Source organism: Budorcas taxicolor, chromosome 4 (assembly GCF_023091745.1).
Source record: "Budorcas taxicolor isolate Tak-1 chromosome 4, Takin1.1, whole genome shotgun sequence".
Taxonomy (NCBI): Eukaryota; Metazoa; Chordata; class Mammalia; order Artiodactyla; family Bovidae; genus Budorcas; species Budorcas taxicolor.
Window position 1 is genome coordinate 17,576,858 of NC_068913.1, and position 17,509 is coordinate 17,594,366.

General features: G+C 42.5%; 1 protein-coding gene across 2 annotated transcripts in view; it reads left to right on the forward strand.

Moving 5' to 3' along the window:
- Positions 1–134: 134 nt before the first annotated feature.
- The window catches only part of UMAD1 (UBAP1-MVB12-associated (UMA) domain containing 1), a 246,745-nt gene continuing 229,370 nt past the window's right edge, over positions 135–17,509 (forward strand). Inside the window, exon 1 of one of the 2 annotated variants that reach the window (XM_052638830.1) lies at positions 135–237. The gene's annotated coding sequence lies outside the window, so the exon portion shown is untranslated. Of the gene's footprint in view, positions 238–13,459; positions 13,541–17,509 lie in introns of those variants that run through there. The other variant, XM_052638831.1, reaches the window with a different exon arrangement.

Genomic DNA, 17,509 nt, shown 5'->3' on the forward strand with positions numbered 1-17,509 from the left:
CTGGGACAGCGAGGAAGGCAAGGATGCGTCCGGAAGTGGGGACCGGCTGCTTAGTGACGCGCGGCGTCCCGGAAGTTACCCGGGTCCTCAGCGAGGCGCGCTTAGGGGCGGGGCTTGAGTGGGGCGGGGCTGAGGCTCCCTCCTTCTGAGACCTCGGTCCTTGCTGCGGCCGAACCCCGGAAACGAGGTGGCGGGCTCCGGTGCCGGTACAACGGGGGACTGCGGCGCGAGCATAAGGTATCTCTTCTCGCGGGAGTCGCCGCATCCTCACGGTTGCCATTTCTCCACGGACATGTATGCGGGAGAGGCGGGAATCGGTTTCGGCCCTGCGCCACTAGCTGTCTGTTTCCCCAGTTCTCCTGCAAGGGAAACTCGGGGTTCATGCTGAAATATAGGGAGCCGGTCTCATTGTGACCCTCTCTCTCCTAGAGCTAGGAAGTGGGGTCCCCAGTGATTTTCATCGCCTTCGGGAAGCTCCTGCAGCTCGGTGGCCGAGGGTCGTTGATTTTCTGCCCTAGCTGCGTCACTTTCCAACGTCAGTTTCACCACCTGTGAGAGGAGGGGCCCCGACCCTTTCTGGTCCCGACATTCTGGCTACACTGAAGGTGCGGGTTTTCTCACCTCACCTCCGTGTCAGGAGCGAATTGAAGCGTTTGGGAGTGGGTGAGGGAACGATCACTGGACTGAGAGAGGAGATGGATTCAAATGACTCTTAGATCCTTAGCAGGTGCGCTTCTTCCCGAGAGACGATTTCCCTCTCCGCAGAATGAGGTTGCTGCTGCTGCTGCTGCTAAGTCGCTTCAGTCGTGTCCGACTCTGTGCGACCCCGTAGCCGGCAGCTCACCAGGCTCCCCCATCCATGGGATTCTCCAGGCAGGAACACTGGAGTGGGTTGCCATTTCCCTCTCCAATGCATGAAAGTGAAAAGTGAAACTGAAGTCGCTCAGTCGTGTCCGACTCCTAGCGACCCCATGGACTGCAGCCCATCAGGCTCTTCTGTCCATGGGATTTGGCAGGCAAGAGCACTGGAGTGGGTTGCTATTGCCTTCTCCGCAGAATGAGGTTCAGTTCAGTCGCTCAGTGGTGTCCGACTCTTTGCGACCCCATGAATTGCAGCTCGCCAGGCCTCCCTGTCCATCACCAACTCCTGGAGTTCACTCATACTCATGGTCCATCGAGTCAGTGATGCCATCCAGCCATCTTATCCTCGGTCGTCCCCTTCTCTTGCCCCAATCCCTCCCACCATCAGAGTCTTTTCCAATGAGTCAACTCTTCGCATGAGGTGACCAAAGTACTGGAGTTTCAGTTTTAGCATCATTCCTTCCAAAGAACATCTAGGAATGAGGTTGCTGCTGCTGCTGCTAAGTCGCTTCAGTCGTGTCCGACTCTGTGCGACCCCATAGACGGCAGCCCACCAGGCTCCCCCGTCCCTGGGATTCTCCAGGCAAGAACACTGGAGTGGGTTGCCATTTCCTTCTCCAATGCAGGAAAGTGAAAAGTGAAAGTGAAGTCAAGTAACTTTAATTGCAAGGTCCCAGCTGATTTAAGTTTTGTCTATATGATTCAGGGACCCTTCTCATTTCCCAGTAATTTTCCCTATTGCTTTTCACACCTCAGGATTCTGGAGGGGAGATCACATGTGAAAGACAACCTGTTTCCAGGAGATGTGGGGGGCGGTGACCGGGCGGGATAATTCTTGAATCTGTTGTTGGGTTATGTCGCTGTTGATTTTCGGGCCTTTATTCTACGGGATTTGGTACCTGCCTTGCCAGGGATATTCCAGAGTGAGTGCTCATAAAAATACCTGCGAAGGATGCTCCAGAAGTTGGAGAAGTTTTTTTAATTGGGATATTATTATTTTCTAGGAAACGAAATCCATAAATTAGCCTAAAACCATTTGGGTACCTATCTAGCCTCTGGGGTTTAGTCCTACATTTGCCTTAAGCTAAGAAGATCCTGTTTGAGATACCAACACAGCTCTTTAAGATATAAATCGGATATCTTAATTAAAGCTTAGTTCGCGTCTCTGTTTATTTAGCAACTTAGTATCTATGTACAAATTCTTACCCTTTAATGTTGCTGTTACTAAGACAAGTTTAAAGGATTTCATTAGCAGAAATAGGGTGAATGTCAGTTGGTATATAAGAAAGTGGTTGCAAGTCAGTAGAGTCTGTGCAAAGCCTTCACATCTTTTGCACTTCAGAGATGTTTGGAAACCAAGTTGATTGCGTTATACAGGGAGGAGTACACATGAATGTCTTTAATAGCAATTTTTTTTTTAAGAGCAGCCCCTAAAGTGCCAGATCTCAATAGCAATTTTATAGCAATGAAAAAAACCACTTTTACCTACCAAGAGCTTTTTTTTTTTTTAAATAGGGAGATGAGCAAGAAGATATTTTCAAATAGCTTCTTGGATATTTTTTCATTCACTTAAAATTTATTGTGTAATATCTCATGCACAGAGAAGAGTATATCCAACTGATATGTATAGTTTCCAGAGAAATGAAATGAACCCAGTTGGACCTCTCATTTAGCTAAAGAAATGGAACTTTACCAGTTAGGGGTTGTCACTTCCTCAGTTGAAGTCCTTCTCTCACCAAGCTAGAAATAAACACTATCTTGAAATTTGTATTAAGCACCCTTTTTTTTCTATATAATTTTAACATATGTGTAGCTGTTTCTAAATGGTGTGGTACCAATTTATCCTCCTGTCAGGAGAGTAGGAGAATTCCAGTTGATCCACACCACCTCATAGGCCAGAGTAGATGTTGGGAAATCAGCCATGTAGTCCCCATTCCAAATCCAAAGAAGTGGACACACAAAGGGTCTGTCTTCATGGACTCAGCTCCCTTTTAAAGAGCCTTCCTGGAAGTCCTTCACAACTTGACTTTCTACTTACTAGGTTAGGGACTTTTCCTTTTATTCCTAGTTTGATAAAAGTTTTAATTGAGTGGTTATGAAATTTGATCAAATGAATTTTTTTGCATTGAGATGATTGAATATATTTTCAGTGTTGAATAACATTCGCATTCCTGGAAAAAATACAACTTGGTTATGATACATTATCTTTTATTCTGTATTCTTGGGTTTGATTTGCTATTGTTTTGTTTGAAACAATTTTTGCATTCATGTTCATGAATGAGATTGGCCTGTAGTTTTTCTTTCTCATGTAGTCTTGTGAGATTTTGGTATTATTTAATGTTAGCATTGCAGTAGTCTCATGAAATAAGTTGTGGAATGTTTTCTGTATTCTAGGGTTTTATGTAAAACTGCAGACACCTGTTTTTTGGTGTTAGGCAGAACTCACCTGTAAAACATCCTGGGTTTGGTATCAGTTTAGTTCAGTCGCTCAGTCGTGTCCGACTCTTTGCGACCCCATGAATCGCAGCACGCCAGGCCTCCCTGTCCATCACCATCTCCCGGAGTTCACTCAGACTCACGTCCATGGAGTCCGTGATGCCATCCAGCCATCTCATCCTCTGTCGTCCCCTTCTCCTCCTGCCCCCAATTCCTCCCAGCATCAGAGTCTTTTCCATATAGTTATCTTCTATTGCTTAGTTTTTATGTCTGACTCTTTTGTGACCCCATGGGCTGTAGCCCACCAGGCTTTTCTGTCTATGGGGTTTTCCAGGCAAGAATCCTGGAGTGGGTTGCCATTTCCCCTCCAGGGAATCTCCTGACCGAGGGATCTAACCCATGTTATCTTAACACTGACAGGTGGATTCTTTATCATTGAGTCACCAGGGAGCCCATAATTAACTGTACCTGCTGCCTTGGGCATAGCCCACAAATGTTCCTAAGTAGATTTAAATAAGTTCTAAGTATTTTCTAGTGTCTTACATACTCTCTGATTCAAGGATTGTTTTTGTTTCCAAATATATAGATTTTGGGCTTCCTTGGTGGCTCAGTGGTCAAGAATGTGCTTCCAATGAGGGAGACTTGGATTCCATCCCTAGGTGGGGAAGGTTCCCTGAAGGAGGAAATGGCAACCCACTCCAGTATTCTTGCCTGAAGAATTCCATGGACAGAGGAGCCTGCTGGGCTGCAGGCCATAGGGTCTCAAAGAGTTTGACACAACTGAACAGCTGAACACGCACATAAAGGTTTTACTTATTAAAGTCACTTTGTTGGTAATTTAGAGTGTAAATTGCATTATCCTCAAATGGTATGGTCTGATACTGTGAAAGTATGAGGCTTGCTTTAAGACTTATGAAGTATATGGACAGCTTTTTGTAAATGATTCATGTATTCTTGGGAAAAATTTGTGTTTTCCAGTTACTGGATCAAGCTTGTTAATTGCAGTGTTCAGCTGTTTCTACTTTTGTTTGATTAATGTCTCAATTTTAGAGATAATTGCAGATGGTAGCATTGGCAATTTCCGCTTGAACTTCTGACAACTTGTGTTATATGTTTTTGAAGATGTGTTTTTCAGTACACACAGATGAAGATTATGAAGGAAAATGGTGCAGCGAAGTAGTGACCATTTCTAATCATGCTTTTTGCCTTGAAGTTAATTTTGTTGCTAATACTGTTGATACACTGGCTTTCTTTTGGTTAAATTTTCTTTGTTGTCTCTTTTTCTGTCCTATACTTCACCTAAGGGAGGCAAGACTTTTGAACTTTAGTGTTCATTTCCTCACCTCTTTGGTGGCTTATTGGAGTGCTGACTTGGTAAGTCTTAGCTCAAAGAGGGAGCAGGTTGATAGCACGTAACTGACAAGGGGATTTTTGTAGAAACTAATGTCTGTGGCTGGCAATTTATGTCAGTAAATATTGAAACATCTCCAGTCAATAATATTCAGGTAACAAAAGGCATATTAATGTCTCTGGTCAATAATTTGATGCCAGCCTGTGAGCTCCAGCAGTTCCTCCCTAACAGTGTGCTTTGTTAACCAGTAGGCTTCCTTTGGACAGAATTTCCCAAATGTGTGGAGGTTGGATTCTTTTTATTTTTTTTCAAATTGTAGTTGTATACTTGATTTACAGTATAGTTCGTTTCAGATGTACAAAGTGACTCGGTTTTATATTCTTTTCAGAATCTTTTCCGTTGTAAGTTATTGCAAGATATTAAATGTAGTTCCCTCTGTGTATGTGTGCTTAGTCACTCAGTTGTGTCCGACTCTGCAACCCTATGGATAGTAGCCCGCCAGGCTCCTCCGTCCATGGGAGTCTCCAGGCAAGAATATGGGGTGGGTTGCCATTCCTCCTCCAGGGGATCTTCCCAGCCCAGGGATCAAACCCTCTCCTGCATTGCAGGCGAATTCTTTACTGTCTGAACCACCAGAGAAGCCCATAGTTCCCTATGCTATACAGTAAATCTCTGTTGCACCTGTTAATCCCATATTTCTAATTTATCCCGACTCACTCCCTTCACCCCTTTGTTAACTATAAGATCATTTTCTATGCCTGTGAGTCTGTTTCTGTTCTGTATATATAACTTTGGATTATTTTTTAGTTGGCACGTAAGTGATGTCGCATAGTATTTGTCTTTCTCCGTCTGACTTCGCTGAGTGTGACATTCTTTAGGTCCGTCTCTGTTGCTTCTAGTGGCAATATTTCATTCTTTTTCCGTGCTCGAGTGATAGTCAACTGTGTGTACATGTGCACACGCACACCACCTCTTTTTAAGCCGGTCATCTGTTGATGGGCCTCTGGGTTGTTTCCATGCCTTTCCTATTGTAAATAGTGGTGCTGTGAACATTGCTGTGCATGTATCTTTTCCAATTAAAGTTTTCGTGTTTTCTGGATATCTGCTCAGGAGTGGGATTGCTGGAACATACGATAATTTTAATTTGGACCCTCTGTACTGTTTTTCATAGTGGCTGCACCAGTTTACATTCCCACCACCTGCGTTCTCCACACCCTCCCCAGCATTTTTTTTTTTTTTTTGGTAGATTTTTTGATGATGGCCGTTCCGACTGGTGTAAGGTGATAACCTCCTTGTGGTTTTGAATTGCATTTCTCTAAGCATTAGCTATGTTGAGCATCTTTTCATGTGTCTTTTGGCCATCTGTATGTCTTCTTTAGAAAAATATATATTTAGGTCTTCTGTCCATTTATTGGTTGGGAGATTTGTCTTTGCAGTATGAGTTGTATGACCTGTTTGTATATTTTGGATTCTGACTCCCTGTTTGTCAGATTGTTTGCGAATACCTTCCCCCATTCCATATGTTGTATTTTTGTTTATGGTTTCCTTTGCTGTGCAAAAGTTCTTAAGTTTGATTAGGCCCCATTTGTTTATTTTTGCTTTTATTTCTTATGCCTTAGAAAACTGATCTAAGAAAATATTGGTACAATTTATATAAGAGAATGTTTCACGTATGTTCTGTTCTAGGGATTTTATGGTATCATGTCATATTAAGGTCTTTAAACCTTTTAGAGTTTATTTTTGTATATGGTGTGAGGGAGTTTTCTGATTTCATTGACTTGTATGTAACTTTCCCAGCACCATTTGTTGAAGATAATTTCTTTTCTTCATGGTATATTCTTGCCTCCTTTATTGAAGATGAGTTGATTGTAGATGTGGGTTTATTTCTGGGCGCTCTGTTCTGTTCCAGTGATCTACATGTCTGTTTTTGTGCCAATACCATGCTGTTTTGATTACTGTAGCTTTGTCGTATAATACAGTCTAGAAAGGTTATGTTGGAGAAGGCAATGGCACCCCGCTCCAGCACTCTTGCCTGGAAAATCCCATGGATGGAGGAGCCTGGTGGGCTGCAGCCCATGGGGTCACTAAGAGTCGGACACGACTGAGCGACTTCACTTTCACTCTTCACTTTCATGCATTGGAGAAGGAAATGGCAACCCACTCCAGTGTTCTTGCCTGGAGAATCCCAGGGACTGGGGAGGCTGGTGGGCTGCAGTCCATGGGGTCGCACGGGGTCGCACAGAGTTGGACACGACTGAGCGACTTCACGTTCACTTCTCACTTTCATGCATTGGAGAAGGAAATGGCAACCCACTCCAGTGTTCTTGCCTGGAGAATCCCAAGGACGGGGGGACCTGGTGGGCTGCCGTCTATGGGGTTGCACAGAGTCAGACACGACTGAAGCGACTTAGCAGCAGCAGCAGCAGAGAGGTTATGTGGAAGCTGGATTCTTTTTTTCTGAGAACACTAGTGTTTGGTGGATCACAAGTTCTTTGCCACTTTGCTTGTTATGGTTTTTCCAATATACTTTGTTTGATAAATTTATGCTCTGTGACCTTGTGGTATTTGTGACGGTATTGGCCTGATAACTTTCAGCTTTTCCATGTCCTTATGTTTTACGTGTATCTTCTGTAAATAGTGCATATGCCTCGAGGTTTAGTTTTTATATCTTTTGTCCACTTACACTGATTGTCGTCACTGATGTTTTTGGATGCATTTTGGCAGTCATTTTGCACTTCTTGTGTGTTCTGCTTTTTGTTGTTGTTATTTTCTCCTCTCTTCTTTAGATTTGACTTTTAAAATTTTTTCTGTAATTATGTTTTATTCCTCTATATTATATATTGTTATATATTCTTTAAAAAAAGCTTTGTTCATGGTCACCCTTTAACAAGCACATTAAAGCCCAAACTTTTCTCTGTGTCAAGATGAGAACCTGTAACTCCACGGCCCTTTTTTCAATTGCATGCTGTTGTCTACAGTTTTAATTCTACTTTGATTTCTTTTTAGCTCCACAAATTAGGCATTATTATAGTGGCAAAGAATCTGCCTGCAATGCAGGAGATGCAGGTTCAGTCCCTGGTTTGGAAAGATCCCCTGGAGAAGGAAATGGCAACCCACTCCAGTATTCTCGCCTGGGAAATCCCGTGGACAGAGGGGCCTGGTGGGCTACAGTCCATGGGGTCACAAAGAGACATGACTGAGCGACTGAGCATGAACACATTATCTTATGCAGTTAATATTTGTTTGGAATTGTTCATATGTATCATTTTCTTTTTATCTTTCAGACAAAGAATCCGTCTTTGCTTTTTATTTTTACATCTCGCCTCTCTTTCTGTTGTTTCCCCCCCCACCTTTTTTTGAGGTACCTGCTTTGGAAATTCCTTCAGTGAGAATCATTGGTAGTGTGGACGTCAGTTTGTGTTTCTCTGAATATGCTGATTTCATCTTTGTTTTCAATAGGCAGGTTTATTATCTATATAAAATTCTAAGTGGACAATTAATTTCTCTTAAGGCTACTCTGGTACTATTTTGCTGTTAATTTGCTTTTCATTTAAATTGTGATTTTGTTATAAGCTTTCATGTCTGTATCTGCTTTATCTTTAGTTTGTAATGTGTACTGATGAAGAGTCCTTTTAGTTTTGTGGTGAATATGTTGTGCTTTGTGAGTCTGATAATCTTGATCAGCACTGGGACATTTTCAACCATTATATTTTTGAATATTGTTTCTCTCTTATTCTCTAACTCCTTTTGTAATTCCAGTTAGAAGTAAGAAGTAAGGGTGTGCTCTTGACCTTTGTTTTATGATTCAGTGGTTTTGATTCTTTGAATTCTGGATAACTTTCTCAGATCTTCCAGTTTACTAAATTCTTTATGCAGTTGTGACTCATCTGCTATAATTTCAATACTAATTTTTTCTCTAGAAGTTCTGTTTGGTTCTTTATACACATCTTAGTTGTTATTTGATACTCTTTTGTCATAGTTTCAGGTCTCCCTTTATGTCTTCATATTTCACAGAGTGTAAGGCGAGTCTGTTCAGAGTCTAGTTTTGATACCCACAGTCTTTATAGGTCTGATTCTGTAGAGGTTTTTGATTCTGTTTGACTCTTCCTTACTGTGGCTTGTATCTTTATTTGTACAGTTTTTTTTTAAAATTATGAATTCATGTTTCTTGGAACTGTTTTGTTGACTTTTTTGAGGTTTAGTTTGAAGGTGTTGTCCTCCAGAGAAGCTCTGTGTTTCCTCCTTCCAAGGTTGTTGGCTCCCAGACTTTGTCCTTGTTCCCTGTGGTGGCAGTGGTGGTTTAGTTGCTAAGTCGTGTCCAGCTTTTGTGACTCCATGCACTGTAGCCCACCAGGCTCCTCTGTCCACGGGATTCTCCCTGTGGGACCTGGATAATTGAAACCCAGGCTTTTAGCCATTAGCAATCAGTAATGCCTGCAAGGAAAATGTTACTTATAGTCCTTGTATATAACCTTGTGGATTTATAGATTCTTGTGTTTTCTGGGTTCTATAGATTTTCTTTATTCTTTTTTTGGGTTAGCCATACATTAAAAATGGATATTTATCTTTGAAACATTACCACAAGTGCTCTTTTAGAGAGCCACTGTGGGGATTCTGTTAGTTGTTAAGGATGACAAAGTGTTAGTGAAAGTAGAGCAGTGCGCCAAGGGGCAGCAAGAATTCAGGATGAAGGTCTGGGGTTGGTTTTTCTCCCTCGGTCTTGGTCTTGTCTCGTCGTTGCAGAGAATTGAAACGACAGACTACTTACAGCTCAAACAGGCATGGTTTATTAAGCAGGCAGCAGTGTTGTTTTCTTGAGGTTTTTTTCTTGTAGCACAGACTTGGAAGGGCAGACTACCTACAGCTCAGTTAGAGCTCTCACGTCTCTAGATGTGAGAGGGGCCAACTCCCATAGGAGTGTTCTCGAATCCTTTTGGCTTCCTTTTTTATGTCTTTTGTCTTTGACCCTTTATAGTCCATGTAGCCTGATTGGTTTTGCCAGTGCAAAGTAGGGCTTTTATCTGCAAATAGGGCGAGTGTTGAAGGCCAGACAGGCAAGGGGCCATGTTTGGGTGTTTTCTCACCAGAGTTTTCTCGCTCCAGTCTGAGGCTTCCCCTTTCTGTGGGCCTTTCCCTTTCTCTCACCCTTTCGGGGGCTTTTTCTAGTCACTATTTTTCTTTAACCACCATTTTGGACTCCTCCTTCCCTACTCTTAACTACCTAACAAAGGTAAGTAGAACCAAGAACTTGGAATGTCTTCCTCATATGCCATGCGGAGGAGTTTAGCTTAGTAGTGAGGCTGGCGGATCAAGGGGTGAAGTTTGACATTTTAGGTAGAGTATTCTGGGTTCATGATGATGAATGGGTTGACATATAGTAATCAAGGTTCTTTTGGTACAAGTAATATGACCTCTTTAAGTATAAAGCTTGATAAATTTTTGCAAAATGATCATATATATGTATCAGTCAGGGTCCAGTCAGGAAATAGAAACCACACCAGATGTTTGAGCAGGGAAAATGTAATACAATGAATTGTTAACTGGTAGGAAGTAAATACTTAAACTCTTTTTTTTGATTAATTGTGGTAAAATGTACGTAACAAGATTTTACATTTTAACCATTTTTAATTGGATGGCTCAGTGGCATTCGGTGTATTCACGTCGTGTGCAACCATTGCTGTCATCCAGCTTCTGAACTTTGTCATCATCGCAGACTGCAGTTCTGTGCCCATTTAACCACTGGTGAATTTGATTACTCCAGGTACCTCCTGTAAGTAGAATGACACAGTACTTTTCTATCTGGCTTATTTCATTTGATGTCTTCAGGGTTCTTCTATATTGTAGTAGGTATCAGAGTTTCATTCCTTTTAATGCTGAATTATAGTCCATTGTATGTAGTGAATACTACATTTTGTTTCTCCTTTCTTCTTTCGGGGTACATTTATCAAAAGGAAACTGATTAGAACTTTTTCGGGTTAGCTTGACTGGCCTAAAATTATTAGCCTCACAAAGGACCGGAACCATGAGTAGGAAAGCTTTCAGAATCCAGGCTGTCTTCTTTCTCTTTTTAAAAAAAATTTAATCAATTTACCGACTTGTGGCTGTGCTAGGTCTTCGTTGCTGCACAGTCCTTCTCATGCTGCGCCGAGCTGGGGCTGCCGCTGCTCACTGGGATGGCGTGGGCAGCGGCTCCAGGGCGCACAGGCCTCAGGAGTTGTGGCCTGAGGCTCAGTCGCCCTGTGCTGCGTGGGGTCCCCCTGGATCAGGGGTTGAACCCACGTGGCCTGCACTGGCAGGTTGATTCTTAACCACTGGAGCACCAGCGAAGTCCAGCGCCAACTGATCATCTCTCAGTTCCACACTGAGTCTTGCTTGCCCAGCTATGTGACATGAAGCTGGACTCTGTAAACCATTTTCCTTTGGAATATTAGGCATTCCCAGCAGAGGGCCCTGAAGGAACACTGCAAGGCTGGTGTGTCGGGAAGACCCCTCCCTCCCAGGCTCCAGCCCCCTTTATGACCTTTCTTTCAGCGGGAGCCCCGCTGCCTATTCAGAGGTCAGGCTGTGACCCTAAGGCCTCACCCTGCCCACAGCCCAGCTCCAGCCTGCTCTCTGGCGAGTTCCTCCGCTGCTCCTGATACAGTTTCTGTCCCTCCAAGGAGGTCTGAATCTTCATCTTGTTGAGGTGGGGTGCTTAACTACCTCACGTCCACTCTTCTTCAGCCTAGAGATAGTGGCTAATTTTGGGGGGGCTGGGGGAGCAGAGTTTGCACTGCTATTTTTCTTTGAAATCTTCTTTTATTTCTTTGAGTATTTACTTCCTACCAGTTAACAATTCATTGTATTACATTTTCCCTGCTCAAACATCTGGTGTGGTTTCTATTTCCTGACTGGACCCTGACTGATACATATATATGATCATTTTGCAAAAATTTATCAAGCTTTATACTTAAAGATTGTGCCCTTCACATGTCTTATTTTTGGTGTACAATTATCTGAAATGGTAAATGCACTGATACATAAGAATAAATGTTTAATGTGAATTATTAAAAGGCCATGAACATATTACCTCTCAGTTGCTGTTATAGATTGTTTCTTGCTAATTTTAAACTAGAGACTATATTTAAGGAGTGCACATCTTATAAACTTTTAAAATAGTCAACAGTGGTCCAAGAATGCTGTTAATTTGTGGAATAAACAAAAATAAGCAACCCCCCACCCCCTTACAAATCTTACATGCTTGTGGAGGTAGTATCATAGTAAGGCTAAGTAACATCTGTTTTATAGTTTTAAGATTCTAAACATTTCAAAGCAGGTTTATTTCCCATTACCCCAAGATGGCACTTGACCCATACAGGTGCTCAGCAAACATCTAATGAAGTAGGATTCTTCACTGACACACAGTGACTTTGGCAGGCTGTTGTTTAGTGGCCAAGTCGTGGCTGACTGTTATGCTACCGGGGTCTCCTGCCTTGCAGGTGAATTCTTTACCAGCTGAGCTGTGTGTGCCGGGAAGATGACTCAGGCTTGAACACTGAAGCAATACAGCACAGAGTGAAGGATACAGACCTGGATTAAATCTTGATACTTGATACCTAAGTGACTTTTGGAAAAATTATTCATCTGTTCCAGAGCTGCAATTTCTGTAAACATGGGAGATAAAAACGTGGACATAAACATGGGAGATAAAAAAGCTTCATGTGGTTATTTTAAGCATTAAGTAAGATTTGCATAGGTAAAGCCCTGAGCACAGTGTCTTGTTACACTAAGTATTTAAATAACAAATTGTGACTTAAGTGTTAATAGCGTGACCAAATTGTCCTAAAGTATCTGTTGGACATCTTAATGATGATGAAAAGTAAGATAATGAAGGGGGATGAAAACCCCAGGGGGCTTCCCCAAAGGAGGGAAGTATGTAGGCTTGTCTGAGAGCTGAGATCATGAACCATCTGGGTGATGGTATGTTTTGCCCAACTCCGCTCGGCAGCCTGGATGGAGCTAGAACATTTTGAAGGTTGCCAGGATACTATCTGTACTGTTCAAGGGCTTCAAGAGAATTTTCATCAGAAAGATACTCTTCCTCTTGATCCTTGGGTCTGTTTTTTCCCTTCCTTCTTTTGATTTCACTGAAGTGGGTGAGGGCGGCTTCTTCCGTCTTCCTCACTGAACTTTCTATTGCAGGCAGCTTCTTGTTTCTGTCTAGTCCTGGAAGATATATGGTTGCATGTGTTCCTTGGCTTGTTCTGTTCCCAGGGACTAACAGGCACTCATCATCGTGTGGCTCTGCCAGGCTGAGATGGAAATTTCCATGGCACAGACTGTCCAGGTCTCTGAATGAATTAGAGAATTAGGAGCAGTTTGCCTGGAGAATCTCATGGACAGAGGAGCCCTGCGGGCTACAGCTCATAAGGTCCCAGAGAGTCATATGTGACTGAAGCGACTTAGCATGCACACACATAATTCTTCAGCCATGAAAGTAATATCTGTTATTCTCCTGTGTTCTGCTCATGGAGCTTTTTCTCTCTGGGACCCTGTTTTACAGAGTCGTCCTTGGGCAGTTATGAACCACTGCCCTCCTTAATTTTCCCTGTTGCTTGCCCAGGCCAATAATAACCATCTTGGAATGAGGTAGATCTCCCAGGAGAGGGGGAGGGTTAAGAAAGGGAATCCAACTTTGCCAAACTTTGGAAGGAGTTCCCATGCAGTGACCTGTCCGGCAGCCTGTCTTTTTCTGGTAGGTAGAGCTCCTGTGTTTCAGAACTAAGTTCAGGCGATGGGGATGGTTGACGTGTTCTCCCCGTCTTTGTGATTCACTCTCCTCTTGTTGTTTGCTTGTCTCTTCACTTATTCATTCATCCGTGGATAACATTTCGGAAGATGTAGCACAAGACGGTAAGTATGGTGATGAACTCTTGGGTCAGTTGAGCTTCTTGGTTGTGCAGTTCATGGACCTTTGACTCAGACTGTGGCATATGGTGAATAGACTTTGGCATATGGTTGATAGAGTTATTGCCAGATTTTGTCTTGTGTTTCTTTCTGTGCATTTTGATGAAACATTGGGAGGAGGTAAAACAGTCAGCTTTCTTACGTACTCAGGAGTGTGAAGCAAGACTTCAGACAGATAGCAGTGTTTGACTAGACTGTTAGCCACCTGTCAGCCACTTGCTTGGCTGGTGCTGGTTTTAACAGGGCTCGGCAGCATGCTTTGTGCCCGCTGGTCCTGTGAGAGGTGGTAGAGAGGCAGCCCAGAGGCGCATATATATGGGTAGTTCCTTGAATTTGGAGAAAGTGCCTTGTTTGGTTTGATTTTCTAGAGCCTACCAGTGGGCTTGCCTGGTGGCTCAGACGGTAAGGAATTCGCCTGCAGTGTAGGAGGAGACCTGGGTTTGATCCCTGGGTTGGGAAGATCCCCTGGAGAAGGAAACGGCAACCCACTCCAGTATTCTTGCTGAGATGATCTCATGGGCAGAGGAGCCTGGAGGGCTACAGTCCATGGGGTTGCGCAGAGTCGGACATGATTGAGCGACTATGCTTTCATAGCAGTGTGCCTGGCCAGTATCTGGCCTTCAGCACTTGGTGGTTGAATGAAAAGTGAGCAAATGAACAAACGACTGAATTTTAGAAGTTTGTTTTTGTTTAGGGAGAAAATACTTATGATAATGCAGTTAGATTGTATTGGAAGTCAAATAATGTAGATATTGTAATGGGCAGTTGAGTTTTTGGAAGTTGTATATAATGATTCCTGCTGTGTGGTAGATGTAAGCAAATTAGAAACATTTAAAGACCCACACTGAATAATGTTTTATTTATTTCATTCATTCTCAGTTTTCTATGCTATAGAGTTGTAAAGAGGGGTGACCTCGCATTGGTCGACTTCATTCTCCCTTAGGACACTATTAAATAAATCACCTATTTAAATCAATCACCAAAATACTTGTTTCATGTGAAGAGATGCTTTTGTTAGAGTTGTTGTGGGGTCTTTTCCAGGTTGTGCTTTCATTTCAGAGTTGTACCATCAAATGCAGTGGTTAGAAATTCGTGTTTTCTTAGTAGGTATCAGTGTTATTTAATCTAAAATCAGAAATTTTTGTGTTAGTTATTTAGAATTATGCTTGTAACTTTTATAAAACATAAAAGTACATCATTGTATAATTAACTTACAAGAGTCAGGATAACACCAAAGCTTCAGTTACATTCTTGGTCAATGACTGAGACCAAAATGATACAAATTTTGAGTGCAACTTGTTATAAGCCTCTCAAAGGCAGCAACTTTATCTTCTAAATTTTTGTGTCTCTTCACACTATTTAGCATCCTTCCTTAGGAAAAGAAAGATACGGCTTTTACATGTCCTGCATTAAAAAGAGGAAAGTTTTTGTTTGTTTTAATCACACCTCTTTAAATTAAGATATCTTATGGCTAAAATGCATCACATGCTAAGTGATCACACCCGTCCACAGAGGAATATATTACAATAAAGAATTGTCTGGTCTAAAATACTAACAGTGAAAAGATTGAGAAATTGTGGTCTAATGTAATCTAATGTAATGGGCGATTCCCTCCCCCCTAAATTAGTAGAATCAGTGATGGCTTTTTTTTTTTTAATGCTATCCTGTTTTTCATTTTATCAGTAAGAGACAGTAGAGGAAAAAAGCAGTCAGTCTTTATCATCGTCAGGTTGCTGACTTAAAAAAAATGCACAATGTGATTTGCAAGTTAAGGTTTATTTGCGACAAAATGAGGACTAGAACCCAGGAGATGGCATTTCAGATGCTCTGAGAAACTGCTCCAAAGAGGTAGGGGGAGGATCCGTGTATATGTGATCTTGGTGAAAGGGGAGTACATGCAATCAAGCGTGTGTTTTTGCAGGTTTCTGTAAGTCATGAGGGGTAGTGGTCACCATGAAGGAATTTAGTGCTTTTCTAGATGTGAGGAGATGCAAGAATTGGGCTTGTAAAATCAGCTCCTGAGAATATTTAACTCTCAGAAGACTTGTTCTGCCAGTGTTTCCAGAGCACAGAGTGCCTCATTTCTGCTCTCTACCCTGAACTGCTTTCAGGGAATGTTAAAGGTCAGCAAGTGCAGCAGCACATGGGTTAACCCTTGTGGAGGTCGATGGCAAGTGCCCCTTGGTAGCTGACAAGGCTACCATTGTTGATTCTGAAAATCAAGTGTGAATTCTGAAAATCAAGTAAGAGTAATGGATTGAAAGGAAAACAAAACCCCTCACGCCCCCACGTTCAACAGCAGCAGCAAAACTAGACACAAGTCTCCAATTCTGATAGAGACGTTGGTGGGCGATGTTTACAGACCAGTGCTGTGCTTAGTCCCTCAGTCGTGTCTGACTCTTGGCGACCCCGTGGACTGTAGCCCACCAGGGCCCTCCGTCCATGGGAGTCTCCAGGCAAGAACACTGGAGTGGGTTATCATGACCTCCTCCAGGGGATCTTCCCGACCCAGGAATCGAACCGGGGTCTCCTGCACTGCAGGCGGTTTCCAGCGTTCATAGGAGCACTATTTGTAGTAGTTAAGACATGGAAGCACCCTAAATGAATGGATAAAGAAAATGTGGTGTATGTGTACAATGGAGTATTCAGCCATAAAAAAAAAAGTAAAATGATGCCATTTGCAGCATCATGCTGCTCAGTCGCTTCAGTCGTGTCCGACTCTGTGCGACCCCATAGACGGCAGCCCACCAGGCTCCCCCGTCCCTGGGATTCTCCAGGCAAGAACACTGGAGTGGGTTGCCATTTCCTCCTCCAATGCATGAAAGTGAAAAGTGAAAGTGAAGTCACTCAGTCGTGTCTGACTCTTAGCGACCCCATGGACTGCAGCCCACCAGGCTCCTCCGTCCATGGGATTTTCCAGGCAAGAGTACTGGAGTGGGGTGCCATTGCCTTCTCCATTGCAGCATCATGGATGGACCTAAATAATGTCATACCTTTACATGAAATAAATTAGAGAAAGACAAATATCATATGATATCACTTACTTATGAAATCTAAGAAAATGATACAAGTGAACTTATTTACAAAACAGAAAGACTCACAGACATAGGAAAGAATCATGGGTACCACAGGGGAAGGGAGGGACTTCCCTGGTGGTACAGCGGATAAGAATCCACCTGTCAGTGGAGGGGACATGGGTTCAGTCCCTGGGTTTGAAGATTTCACATGCCATGGAAAACAAAGCCTGTATGCCACAGCTACTGAGTTGGTGCACCTCGGGCCCACGTGCCTAGAGCCGTTTGTCTAGAGCCCGAGCTCTCATTGCAGAGAAGCCACTGCAGTGAGAAGTATTTGTTAAAAGGACTTCTAAATTAAAAGTATTAAGTTTTAATTAAACACGTATTATTTAATATGATTAATTTAATATCAAATAATATCAAATATTAAATTAATATTATTTAATTAATAATATTAAGTAATAGGTATTAAGTATTTATTAAAAGTTAAAAGAGGGATGATGAGGGATAAATTAGGAGTATGAAATTAATATACACACTACTGTATGTAAAATAAATAACAAGGACCAATATATAGCACAGTGTGTTAGTTGCTCAGTAGTGCCCGACTCTTTGCAATCCATGGCCAGAGGAGCCTGGTGGGCTCCAGTCCATGGGATTTTGCAGGCAAGGATACTGGAGTGGTTTACCATTTCCTTCTCCAGGGGATCTTCCCGACCCAGGGATTGAACCCGGGTCTTTTGCACTTTAGGCAGATTCTTTATGGACTGAGCTACTAGGGAAGCCCTGGTATATATAGCACAGAGAGCTATATTCACTATCTTGTAGTGGAAAAGATTCTGAAGAATTCTACTGTAAATCAGATATACTTCAATTAAAAATTAAAAAGGTTTTTATT